Below are 11,917 nucleotides of genomic sequence, written 5' to 3' on the forward strand. Positions count from 1 at the left end.
ATCCTTGGGAAAATATACAGCCAAAATATCTTTGTGGATTTTTCTCTAAAGCAATATTTAGCTGATCTGTGACACTCAAGTGTTCATGCAGGACCAAATAATCTCTAGATATGATTAAAACTACACAGAATCCAAATTTAGTTGAAAGGAAGTCAAAACTAGTTGAGATGATTGTAAACCATTCAGCAACAACTACTTACATGAATAAAACTTGCAAGGTATCAGCAGGATGTCAAATGTCTCCATGTACTCCTTCCATAAGGTGCTGAAACATGGTGGGTGCACTGCAAAGCCCAAAAGATGTTTGCTTACACAGATACAGAAATAATAACAGCTGTCTTCCTGTAATAGCAACAGAAGTGTACCAACAGTAATCACTGGAGGTAAGCCCATGGCCTGCAGCTTTGGACATGAACCTTGACCTCTTGGAAATCTCCAGTGATGCTTATGGGATGCACATCTCCAGGCTTAGTGTTATGTGTAAGGTCTGTTTTCACATGTATCTCACCCTTCCACTTTGTCAGTGGTGACTTGTTCTTTGGGTGCTACAGTTTGCACTTTGCTCAGCTTAGTCACCCACATCCTTGGAAGGAGTGTGATTGCTTTTTCACTTGGGTTGAACAGGCTCACAGAGACCTCTCTGTCAGATGTCTGGGTAATGACATTAATAACCACACACCAGAAACTTCTCACTGGGTACTTTATCCCCATACGTCTCTTGCCACACTTTAAAACATCTTTTCCAAACTGACATTATCTTCACTTATCAGGAATTTACCTGTTGCTAAAGACTGTGCTAATGTCAATAAGTGTTAAGGTATGCACCTCTCTCTGGTCCTCCCTGTTTCCCCAAATAGGTCTCCAAGACCGGGACCGGCTCTATACAGGGGCAAAAAGGGGCAGTGCCCCCTAAACAAATGTATTGCCCCGTCAAAGTCAAGAAAATACATTTTAATAAATTATCCAAACAAAGAATGTGTTAAAAGTTAACGCAGTTAATGGCAGTAGTTTAAAACTCTGACCAAAGAGATACAAGTTCTACATCTCAGCTTTGTATCCCTCCGCGCTGTCTCCCTCTGTATGCGTGTCTGTGATGCTATCATGCCCCCCCCCCCGGCGTATTTGTCTGCCGTTGTTGGCTTGCGTGTGTTCTCATTGGCCACACCGTGTGTCCTCAACGGAAAATTACCTGTTGGAAGGCGAGCAGAAACGCGGAGCAATTGTTTTAAACCGATTTAAAACAATGTTGGAACTCTTATCTCGGTTTGTCAGTCCTGTGAAAATACTCAATTACCGAAGACGCATGGATGCTAAAACAAGTTTTGAAGCTAATTTTTGTCGAACACGAGTGAGACTGGCGGTGAACACACCTGCGGCGCAAAGGTAAGGCTAATGAGCTAACTAGCGGACAGACAGCGGCTAACGTTAGCAGCGAGCGTTAGCATTAGCCTTCTCTTTTAGCGTTTTTATCACGTAGGTAAGAGTGTGTTTGTGTTTCCGAGACTAAGGCATGCCTGACAGCATTAGCCTTCTCTTTTAGCGTTTTTATCGCGTGGGTAAGAGTGTGTTTGTGCTTCCGTGACTTAGGCGTGCATGACAGCGTTAGCATTAGCATTCTCGTTTAGCGTTATTATCGCGAAGGTAAGAGTGTGTTTGTGCTTCCGTGACTTAGGCGTGCCTGACAGCGTTAGCATTCTCGTTTAGCGTTTTTATCATGTGGCTAAGAGTGTGTTTGTGTTTCCGTGACTTAGGCGTGCCTGACAGCGTTAGCATTAGCATTCTTGTTTAGCGTTTTTATCATGTGGGTAAGAGTGTGTTTGTGTTTCTTAAGACTTCAGTCACGGAAACGGAGTTGTGGACGGGCGAAAACCCAAGGAGCTCTTGATAGTCCGTTTAAATCCCTTGTGTCACTTTACCGACATCTTGCATCTCCTTGTATTGTTGTGTTCTATCCTGGTCATTTCAACTCACTTCATAGCGGTCTGTCATGTCGTTGTCATCGTTTTGTGTCTATTTGTGGTCATTTTGTGTTATATTGCGTCTGTACCTGGCCGCTTTATACCTGGATGTCAGCGTTAACAACAGTAAATTTGAGGCGCCGCCAAGGCCACGCTCTTTGACGAAAACTCAAGTGAAGTTGAAATAATTAAATCTCTCGGAGGAGTTCGTTTAAATACAGTGTCCCTAAATGGCGAAAAATTAGCTAAATATGTGTATTAAAGTCAAAATGGCTGACTTTCTGTTGGGTTTAGGTCACGACATTAGGAGATTTTCTTGTACATCCGGGCATGTTATATGTGTGGTCCGAATTACGTCCACATACAACAAACTAAGCCCAATGGGGGATCACTTTTGAATGTTGCCTTCACACACTTTAGTGCTCGAGCCCTAAAAAGAAAAGTAATTTGGAACTAGATTTAGTTTGCAACAGTAAAAGTTAGTTGTAAATTTAGAAGTATTTTGTACTCAGAAAAGTAATATGTAATGGTAAAAGTAATCTAATATTAGAGGAAACAGTAAAAGTAATCTGTAATATAAAACCAATGCAGAGGTAATAGTAATCCAGAATAGAAGTAAAAATGTCACGTTATAGTAAGACATCGAAAATGTCACAGTGTAGTAAAGCATAAAAATATTTAGTTAAATGTTCAGTTTCAGCTGTAATGTTGAATATTTATCTGTTTTCATGGTTAAACTGTTGATGAGGAATAGGTAGTAATGTATTGATCATCAACAGATGAATATGAGACAAGAGATCAACATTTCAGCTTTTATTTCCAAGTATTTAAATCTGGATCTGATACTTAACTTAGAGGAGAGCATTATTTGTAACAACAGCAAATATTTAGGTGAGCAAAAGTATTGGAACATGTGACTTAAAATAGACTAAAGTGAATAATACTTAATATCTAGCTGCAAATCATTTGCTTGCAATAACTGCATCAAGCCTGTGACCCACTGACATCACCAAATGTTTGCTGTCTTCTTTTGTGATGCTTTTCCAGGCTTTCACTGCAGCCTCTTTCAGTTGTTGTTTGTTTTGGGGGTTAGTCCCTTCCAGTCTCCTCTGTAGCAGGTAAAATCCATGCTCTACAAGGTTTAAGTCTGGAGATTGACTTGGCCAGTCTAAAACCTTCCACTTCTTTCTCCTGATGAACTCCTTTGTTGTTTTGTGTTTTGGGTCATTCCCTTCATCCATCCTCACAAAGGATCTCATCAGTTTGGTTGCATCTTTCTTTAATCTGGCAGACAAAATGTTTCTGTAGACTTCTGAGTTACATCATCAATGCAGATTAATGAGCCTGTCCCAGAAGAAGTCCTGCAAGCCCAAGCCATGACATTACCTCCACTGTGTTTCCCAGATGAGCTTGTATGTTTGGGATCATGAGCAGATCCTTTCTTTCTCCAAACTCAAGTCTTTCCCTCACTTTGGTAAAGGTTCATCTTTGTCACATCAGTCCATAAAACTTTGTCCCAGAATTTTTCTCTTCTGGTGTAGCCTCTGTACTTTTGTTCATGAAGTCCTCTGCACACAGTAGATAGTGATACCCTCACCCTGGCCCTCTGGAGGTTGTTGCTGATGTCACTAACAGTTGTTTTAGGGCGTTTCTTTAAAGCTCTCACAATGTTTCTGTCATCAGCTGCTGCTGTTTTCCTTGGTCTACCCGTTCGATGTCCTGTTACTTAGTACACCAGCGGTTTCTTTCTTCTTCAGGACATTCCAAATGGTTGTACTGGTTATGGCCAATGTTTGTGCAATTGCCCTGATTGATTTTCCATCTTCTCTCAGTTTCACAGTATTGCTTATTTTTCACCCATAGACAGCTCTCTGGTTTTCATGTTGGTCACACCTCTAACTGTAAATGCAGTCTGCACGGGCAAAACCCAAATCTGAAACTGAGAGTAGACATTCAGCACTATTTATTGTTTGAATAATCAATGTAGTAGGACACACCCGGGCAACAAAAAACACCCACCAGTCACATGTTCCAATACTTTTGCCCTAAATATTTGCTGTTGTTACAAATAATGCTAGTTAAGTATCAGATCCAGATTTAAATACTTGGAAATAAAAGCTGAAATGTTGATCTCTTGTCTCATATTCATCTGTTGATGTCAAACCTAAATGTTTTAAGTCTACAGCAAAAATAAAGGAATTGGCCTCACTGTTCCAATACTTTTGGAGGGGAGTGTATGTATTAATAGAAGTAAGATATAATAGTAATCTGTTCCTAGATGTAGTTTGCAACAGTACAAGTAATTTGTAATATAAAAGCAATGCAGAAGTAATTGTAATGTCATAGTATAGTAAAGCATAAAAATATTTAGTTAAATGTTCAGTTTCAGCTGTAATGTTGAATACTTTTCTGTGTTTTCATGGTTAAACTGTTGATGAGGAATAGGCAGTAGTGTATTGATCATTTTCCTCTGTATGTTTCTCTTTGATTTCCTCCAGGTGTCTCCACTTTGTCCACGATCACAGAGAGTCTTTGTACAATGAAGAAGTTCTTTGAGACCAGGACACAGGCCTCCAGGTAATTCACACACTGTCAAACACAGAGCACTGACATACATTTTTTAATGTTCAGTATTCAGTTATGCAGAAGTAATAGTTATCCAAAATAGAAGTAAAATTGTCACCTTACAGTAAGGCATAAAATTGTCAAATGTGATTGTTATTGTTAAGGATCAGATTGAAAAACAATAACCACCACAAAGCAACACCCTCCCACCCCCGGCATAATGCTGCAATTTGCTTCATTGTCGATGTCTGTTCCAGTCTTTGAACCATCCAGACTGAGTGCAGAAATGCAGTGCTCAGCAGAAACAGAACCATGAACATTAGCTCTACGTCTTTTCTCCCACATCCACCTGATTAAACACTAGTCAAATAAAAATTAGTTGATTCTGAAAAACAGATGTCGATTGTGTTTACCGTGTCGATTTAATCAACTAATTGATTATTCGTGCCCATCCCTACTAGACATACACAACTAAACCAAACAAAATAATATCAATTCTACAAATAAAATATTGGAGTGAGTTGTTCATAAGTATGTTAATTTTAACTTGTTCAGTGTGTGATTTTAATAATAAATTTACAGTGTGTAAGAACCAGTTCTACACTTACTTACTTGAAGTACTTTAAATGTTCACCTTTGTAAATTTGAAATAAAAATGATGTATATGACCATCTGTGGTGGAGGAAATACTTTAACAAACGAGTTAAAGTCCTACATTCAAAAATGTATTTAACTGTTTATTATTGTTGTGCAGTTTGCAGTAACATACGTAATTAGTTGATAGACACAAAATTAATAATCATTTTACTTATTCCCAAATATTTGTTGTTATTGGTTCTTCAGGAGGTGATGACAATCAGCTGTTCATTTTCTGAGACAACCTCTAATGTTTGTTACATGCTCTGGTTCAGCTGTTCAGTTGAATATTTATCTGTGTTTTCATGGTTAAACTGTTGATGAGGAATAGGCAGTAGTGAATTGATCATTTTCCTCTGTATGTTTCTCTTTGATTTCCTCCAGGTGTCTCCACTTCGTCTTCGTACAGTGAAGAAGTTCTTTGAGACCAGGACTGAGGCCTCCAGGTAATTCACAACCTGCTTTACATCAACTGTCCAACACAGAGCACTGAAATTAGTTTGTTTATGTTCAGTATTTAGTGTATCAGAAAAGTGTAATAATGGAAGTAATCTGCATTAAAACAAAGTATATATGTACTGTACGAGTAATATGTATTAATAGAGGTAACATAAAAGTAATTAGCATTAGTTAGTTAAAGTAATCAGTAGATTTAGAAGTAAAATGTAATAAGAAAAACAGTAGAATGGTAGAGCAATCTAATATTAGAGGTAATAGTAAAAGTAATTTGTAATATAAAAGCAATGCAGAAGTAACAGTGATCCAAAATATAATTCAAAATGTCTGTAAAGCATCACAAAACTGTTGTAAAATGTCAGCATAGTAAGGAGTCACTAAATGTCACAGTAACAAAATATTCTTTAGAAGTATTTATTTGAGTAACATAATCCTTTATCAGTCACAACAATACAAATAGAAAAGGGCATTATATATACAAGACTGTGTACACAGTGATAGTTGGATTTGAGTACTGATATTGCACTGTTTGAAATAAGAAGTGAAATACAAGTCAAAGTAATCTGTTACTAGATGTAGTTTGAAACAGCAAAAGTTAAATGTAAATTAAGAAGTAGTATGTAATGGTAAAAGTAATCTAATTTTAAGTAACAATAGAAGTAATAGTAATCCAAAATAGAAATAAGTCACTTTATAGTCAGGCATAAAAATATTTAGTTAAATGTTCAGTTTCAGCTGTAATGTTGAACTGTTGATGAGGAATAGGCAGTAGTGTATTGATCATTTTCCTTTGTGCGTTTCCTCCAGGTGTCTCCACTTTGTCCACGATCACAGAGAGTCTTCACACAATGAAGAAGTTCTTTGAGACCAGGACACAGGCCTCCAGGTAATTCACACACTGTCAAACACAAAACACTATCAGGAAAGTGTAATAAGAGAAGTAATGTAGAAGCAATTAGCAAGTCAAAGTAATCTGTTACTAGATGTAGTTTGCAACAGTAAAAGTTAAATGTAAATTTAGAACTAATTTGTAATATAAAAGCAATGCAAAAGTAATAGTAAATCAAAATAGAAATAAAAGTCACAGTGTAGTCAGGAGTCACTAAATGTAACAGTAAGGTGTCAAACTGTCAGTCTAGTCACTAAATGTAACAGTACAGTAAAGTGTTAAAACTGTCAGTGTAGTCAGGAGTCACTAAATGTCAGTCTAGTCACTAAATGTAACAGTACAGTAAAGTGTTAAAACTGTCAGTGTAGTCAGGAGTCACTAAATGTCACAGTAAAATGTCAAAATGTCAGTCTAGTCACTAAATGTAACAGTACAGTAAAGTATTAAAAAACTGTTAAAAACTGTCAGTGTAGTCAGGAGTCACTAAATGTCACAGTAAGGTGTCAAACTGTCAGTCTAGTCACTAAATGTAACAGTACAGTAAAGTGTTAAAAAACTGTCAGTGTAGTCAGGAGTCACTAAATGTAACAGTACAGTAAAGTGTTAAAACTGTCACAAACTGTCAGTGTACCCAGGAGTCACTAAATGTCACAGTAAGATGTCAAAATGTCAGTCTAGGCACTAAATGTAACAGTACAGTAAAGTATTAAAACTGTCAGTGTAGTCAGGAGTCAATAAATGTCACAGTAACAAAATATTCTTTAGAAGTATTTATTTGAGTAACATAATCCTTTATCAGTCACAACAATACAAATAGAAAAGGGCATTATATATACAAGACTGTGTACACAGTGATAGATTGGATTTGAGTACTGATATTGTATGTAATGGTAAAAGTAATCTAATTTTAGAGGTAACAGTAATCCAAAATAGAAATAAGTCACTTTATAGTCAGGCATAAAAATATTTAGTTAAATGTTCAGTTTCAGCTGTAATGTTGAACTGTTGATGAGGAATAGGCAGTAGTGTATTGATCATTTTCCTTTGTGCGTTTCCTCCAGGTGTCTCCACTTTGTCCACGATCACAGAGAGTCTTCACACAATGAAGAAGTTCTTTGAGACCAGGACACAGGCCTCCAGGTAATTCACACACTGTCAAACACAAAACACTATCAGGAAAGTGTAATAAGAGAAGTAATGTAGAAGCAATTAGCAAGTCAAAGTAATCTGTTACTAGATGTAGTTTGCAACAGTAAAAGTTAAATGTAAATTTAGAACTAATTTGTAATATAAAAAGCAATGCAAAAGTAATAGTAAATCAAAATAGAAATAAAAGTCACAGTGTAGTCAGGAGTCACTAAATGTAACAGTAAGATGTCAAAATGTCAGTCTAGTCACTAAATGTAACAGTACAGTAAAGTGTTAAAACTGTCAGTGTAGTCAGGAGTCACTAAATGTCACAGTAAGATGTCAAAATGTCAGTCTAGTCACTAAATGTAACAGTACAGTAAAGTGTTAAAACTGTCAGTGTAGTCAGGAGTCACTAAATGTCACAGTAAAATGTCAAAATGTCAGTCTAGTCACTAAATGTAACAGTACAGTAAAGTATTAAAAACTGTTAAAAACTGTCAGTGTAGTCAGGAGTCACTAAATGTCAGTCTAGTCACTAAATGTAACAGTACAGTAAAGTGTTAAAACTGTCAGTGTAGTCAGGAGTCACTAAATGTCACAGTAAAATGTCAAAATGTCAGTCTAGTCACTAAATGTAACAGTACAGTAAAGTATTAAAAACTGTTAAAAACTGTCAGTGTAGTCAGGAGTCACTAAATGTCACAGTAAGGTGTCAAACTGTCAGTCTAGTCACTAAATGTAACAGTACAGTAAAGTGTTAAAAACTGTCAGTGTAGTCAGGAGTCACTAAATGTAACAGTACAGTAAAGTGTTAAAACTGTCACAAACTGTCAGTGTACCCAGGAGTCACTAAATGTCACAGTAAGATGTCAAAATGTCAGTCTAGGCACTAAATGTAACAGTACAGTAAAGTATTAAAACTGTCAGTGTAGTCAGGAGTCAATAAATGTCACAGTAACAAAATATTCTTTAGAAGTATTTATTTGAGTAACATAATCCTTTATCAGTCACAACAATACAAATAGAAAAGGGCATTATATATACAAGACTGTGTACACAGTGATAGATTGGATTTGAGTACTGATATTGTATGTAATGGTAAAAGTAATCTAATTTTAGAGGTAACAGTAATCCAAAATAGAAATAAGTCACTTTATAGTCAGGCATAAAAATATTTAGTTAAATGTTCAGTTTCAGCTGTAATGTTGAACTGTTGATGAGGAATAGGCAGTAGTGTATTGATCATTTTCCTTTGTGCGTTTCCTCCAGGTGTCTCCACTTTGTCCACGATCACAGAGAGTCTTCACACAATGAAGAAGTTCTTTGAGACCAGGACACAGGCCTCCAGGTAATTCACACACTGTCAAACACAAAACACTATCAGGAAAGTGTAATAAGAGAAGTAATGTAGAAGCAATTAGCAAGTCAAAGTAATCTGTTACTAGATGTAGTTTGCAACAGTAAAAGTTAAATGTAAATTTAGAACTAATTTGTAATATAAAAGCAATGCAAAAGTAATAGTAAATCAAAATAGAAATAAAAGTCACAGTGTAGTCAGGAGTCACTAAATGTAACAGTAAGATGTCAAAATGTCAGTCTAGTCACTAAATGTAACAGTACAGTAAAGTGTTAAAACTGTCAGTGTAGTCAGGAGTCACTAAATGTCACAGTAAGATGTCAAAATGTCAGTCTAGTCACTAAATGTAACAGTACAGTAAAGTGTTAAAACTGTCAGTGTAGTCAGGAGTCACTAAATGTCACAGTAAAATGTCAAAATGTCAGTCTAGTCACTAAATGTAACAGTACAGTAAAGTATTAAAAACTGTTAAAAACTGTCAGTGTAGTCAGGAGTCACTAAATGGTCAGTCTAGTCACTAAATGTAACAGTACAGTAAAGTGTTAAAACTGTCAGTGTAGTCAGGAGTCACTAAATGTCACAGTAAAATGTCAAAATGTCAGTCTAGTCACTAAATGTAACAGTACAGTAAAGTATTAAAAACTGTTAAAAACTGTCAGTGTAGTCAGGAGTCACTAAATGTCACAGTAAGGTGTCAAACTGTCAGTCTAGTCACTAAATGTAACAGTACAGTAAAGTGTTAAAAACTGTCAGTGTAGTCAGGAGTCACTAAATGTAACAGTACAGTAAAGTGTTAAAACTGTCACAAACTGTCAGTGTACCCAGGAGTCACTAAATGTCACAGTAAGATGTCAAAATGTCAGTCTAGGCACTAAATGTAACAGTACAGTAAAGTATTAAAACTGTCAGTGTAGTCAGGAGTCAATAAATGTCACAGTAACAAAATATTCTTTAGAAGTATTTATTTGAGTAACATAATCCTTTATCAGTCACAACAATACAAATAGAAAAGGGCATTATATATACAAGACTGTGTACACAGTGATAGATTGGATTTGAGTACTGATATTGTATGTAATGGTAAAAGTAATCTAATTTTAGAGGTAACAGTAATCCAAAATAGAAATAAGTCACTTTATAGTCAGGCATAAAAATATTTAGTTAAATGTTCAGTTTCAGCTGTAATGTTGAACTGTTGATGAGGAATAGGCAGTAGTGTATTGATCATTTTCCTTTGTGCGTTTCCTCCAGGTGTCTCCACTTTGTCCACGATCACAGAGAGTCTTCACACAATGAAGAAGTTCTTTGAGACCAGGACACAGGCCTCCAGGTAATTCACACACTGTCAAACACAAAACACTATCAGGAAAGTGTAATAAGAGAAGTAATGTAGAAGCAATTAGCAAGTCAAAGTAATCTGTTACTAGATGTAGTTTGCAACAGTAAAAGTTAAATGTAAATTTAGAACTAATTTGTAATATAAAAGCAATGCAAAAGTAATAGTAAATCAAAATAGAAATAAAAGTCACAGTGTAGTCAGGAGTCACTAAATGTAACAGTAAGATGTCAAAATGTCAGTCTAGTCACTAAATGTAACAGTACAGTAAAGTGTTAAAACTGTCAGTGTAGTCAGGAGTCACTAAATGTCACAGTAAGATGTCAAAATGTCAGTCTAGTCACTAAATGTAACAGTACAGTAAAGTGTTAAAACTGTCAGTGTAGTCAGGAGTCACTAAATGTCACAGTAAAATGTCAAAATGTCAGTCTAGTCACTAAATGTAACAGTACAGTAAAGTATTAAAAACTGTTAAAAACTGTCAGTGTAGTCAGGAGTCACTAAATGTACACAGTAAGGTGTCAAACTGTCAGTCTAGTCACTAAAGTAAAGTGTAAACAGTTAACCATGTAATCAGTAGTTAAAAACTGTCAGTGTAGTCAGGAGTCACTAAATGTCACAGTAAGGTGGTCAAAACTGTCAGTCTAGTCACTAAATGTAACAGTACAGTAAAAAGTGTTAAAACTGTCAGTGTAGTCAGGAGTCACTAAATGTCACAGTAAGATGTCAAAATGTCAAGTCTAGTCACTAAATGTAACAGTAAAGTTGTCAAAAACTGTCAGTGTAGTCACTAAATGTAACAGTAAAGTATTAAAAACTGTCAGTGTACTCAGGAGTCACTAAATGTCACAGTAAGATGTCAAAATGTCAGTCTAGGTCACTAAATGTAACAGTACAGTAAAGTATTAAAACTGTCAGTGTAGTCAGGAGTGTCAATAAATGTCACAGTAACAAAATATTCTTTAGAAGTATTTATTTGAGTAACATAATCCTTTATCAGTCACAAACAATACAAATAGAAAAGGGTCAATATATATATACAAGACTGTGGTACACAGTGATAGAATTGGATTTGAGTACTGATAATTGGTATATGTAATTGGTAAAAGTAATCTAAATTTTAGATGGTAACAGTAAATCCAAAATAGAAATAAGTCACTTTATAGTCAGGCATAAAAATATTTAGTTAAATGTTCAGTTTTCAGCTGTAATGTTGAACTGTTGATGAGGAATAGCAGTAGTGTATTGATCATTTTCCTTTGTGCGTTTCCTCCAGGTGTCTCCACTTTGTCCACGATCACAGAGAGTCTTCACACAATGAAGAAGTTCTTTGAGACCAGGACACAGGCCTCCAGGTAATTCACACACTGTCAAACAGCAAAACACTATCAGGAAAGTGTAATAAGATGAAGTAATGTAGAAGCAATTAGCAAGTCAGAGTAATCTAGTTACTAGATGTAGTTGCAACAGTAAAAGTTCAATGTAAATTTAGAACTAATTTGTAATATAAAAGCAATGCAAAAGTAATAGTAAATCAAAATAGAAATAAAAGTCACAGTGTAGTCAGGAGTCACTAAATGTAACAGTAA

The 11,917-nt window shown here is 35.7% G+C and overlaps 1 long non-coding RNA gene across 4 annotated transcripts; it reads left to right on the plus strand.

The window, feature by feature from the left end:
* The first annotated feature begins 1,164 nt into the window (after positions 1-1,164).
* On the plus strand, positions 1,165-11,691 carry LOC127142208 (uncharacterized). 4 transcript variants are annotated; one of them, XR_007812692.1, is made up of 8 exons: positions 1,166-1,383; positions 4,457-4,535; positions 5,544-5,605; positions 6,423-6,501; positions 7,566-7,644; positions 8,905-8,983; positions 10,244-10,322; positions 11,605-11,691. It is a non-coding gene; the product is annotated as an uncharacterized LOC127142208 (long non-coding RNA). The 4 variants fall into 4 exon arrangements; XR_007812694.1 differs by lacking the exon at positions 10,244-10,322 and having other exon boundaries at positions 1,165-1,383; XR_007812695.1 differs by lacking the exon at positions 8,905-8,983 and having other exon boundaries at positions 1,165-1,383.
* The last annotated feature ends 226 nt before the right edge of the window (positions 11,692-11,917 follow it).

The sequence above is a fragment of the Lates calcarifer genome, unplaced genomic scaffold, assembly GCF_001640805.2.
Source record: "Lates calcarifer isolate ASB-BC8 unplaced genomic scaffold, TLL_Latcal_v3 _unitig_999_quiver_2409, whole genome shotgun sequence".
NCBI lineage: Eukaryota > Metazoa > Chordata > Actinopteri > Centropomidae > Lates > Lates calcarifer.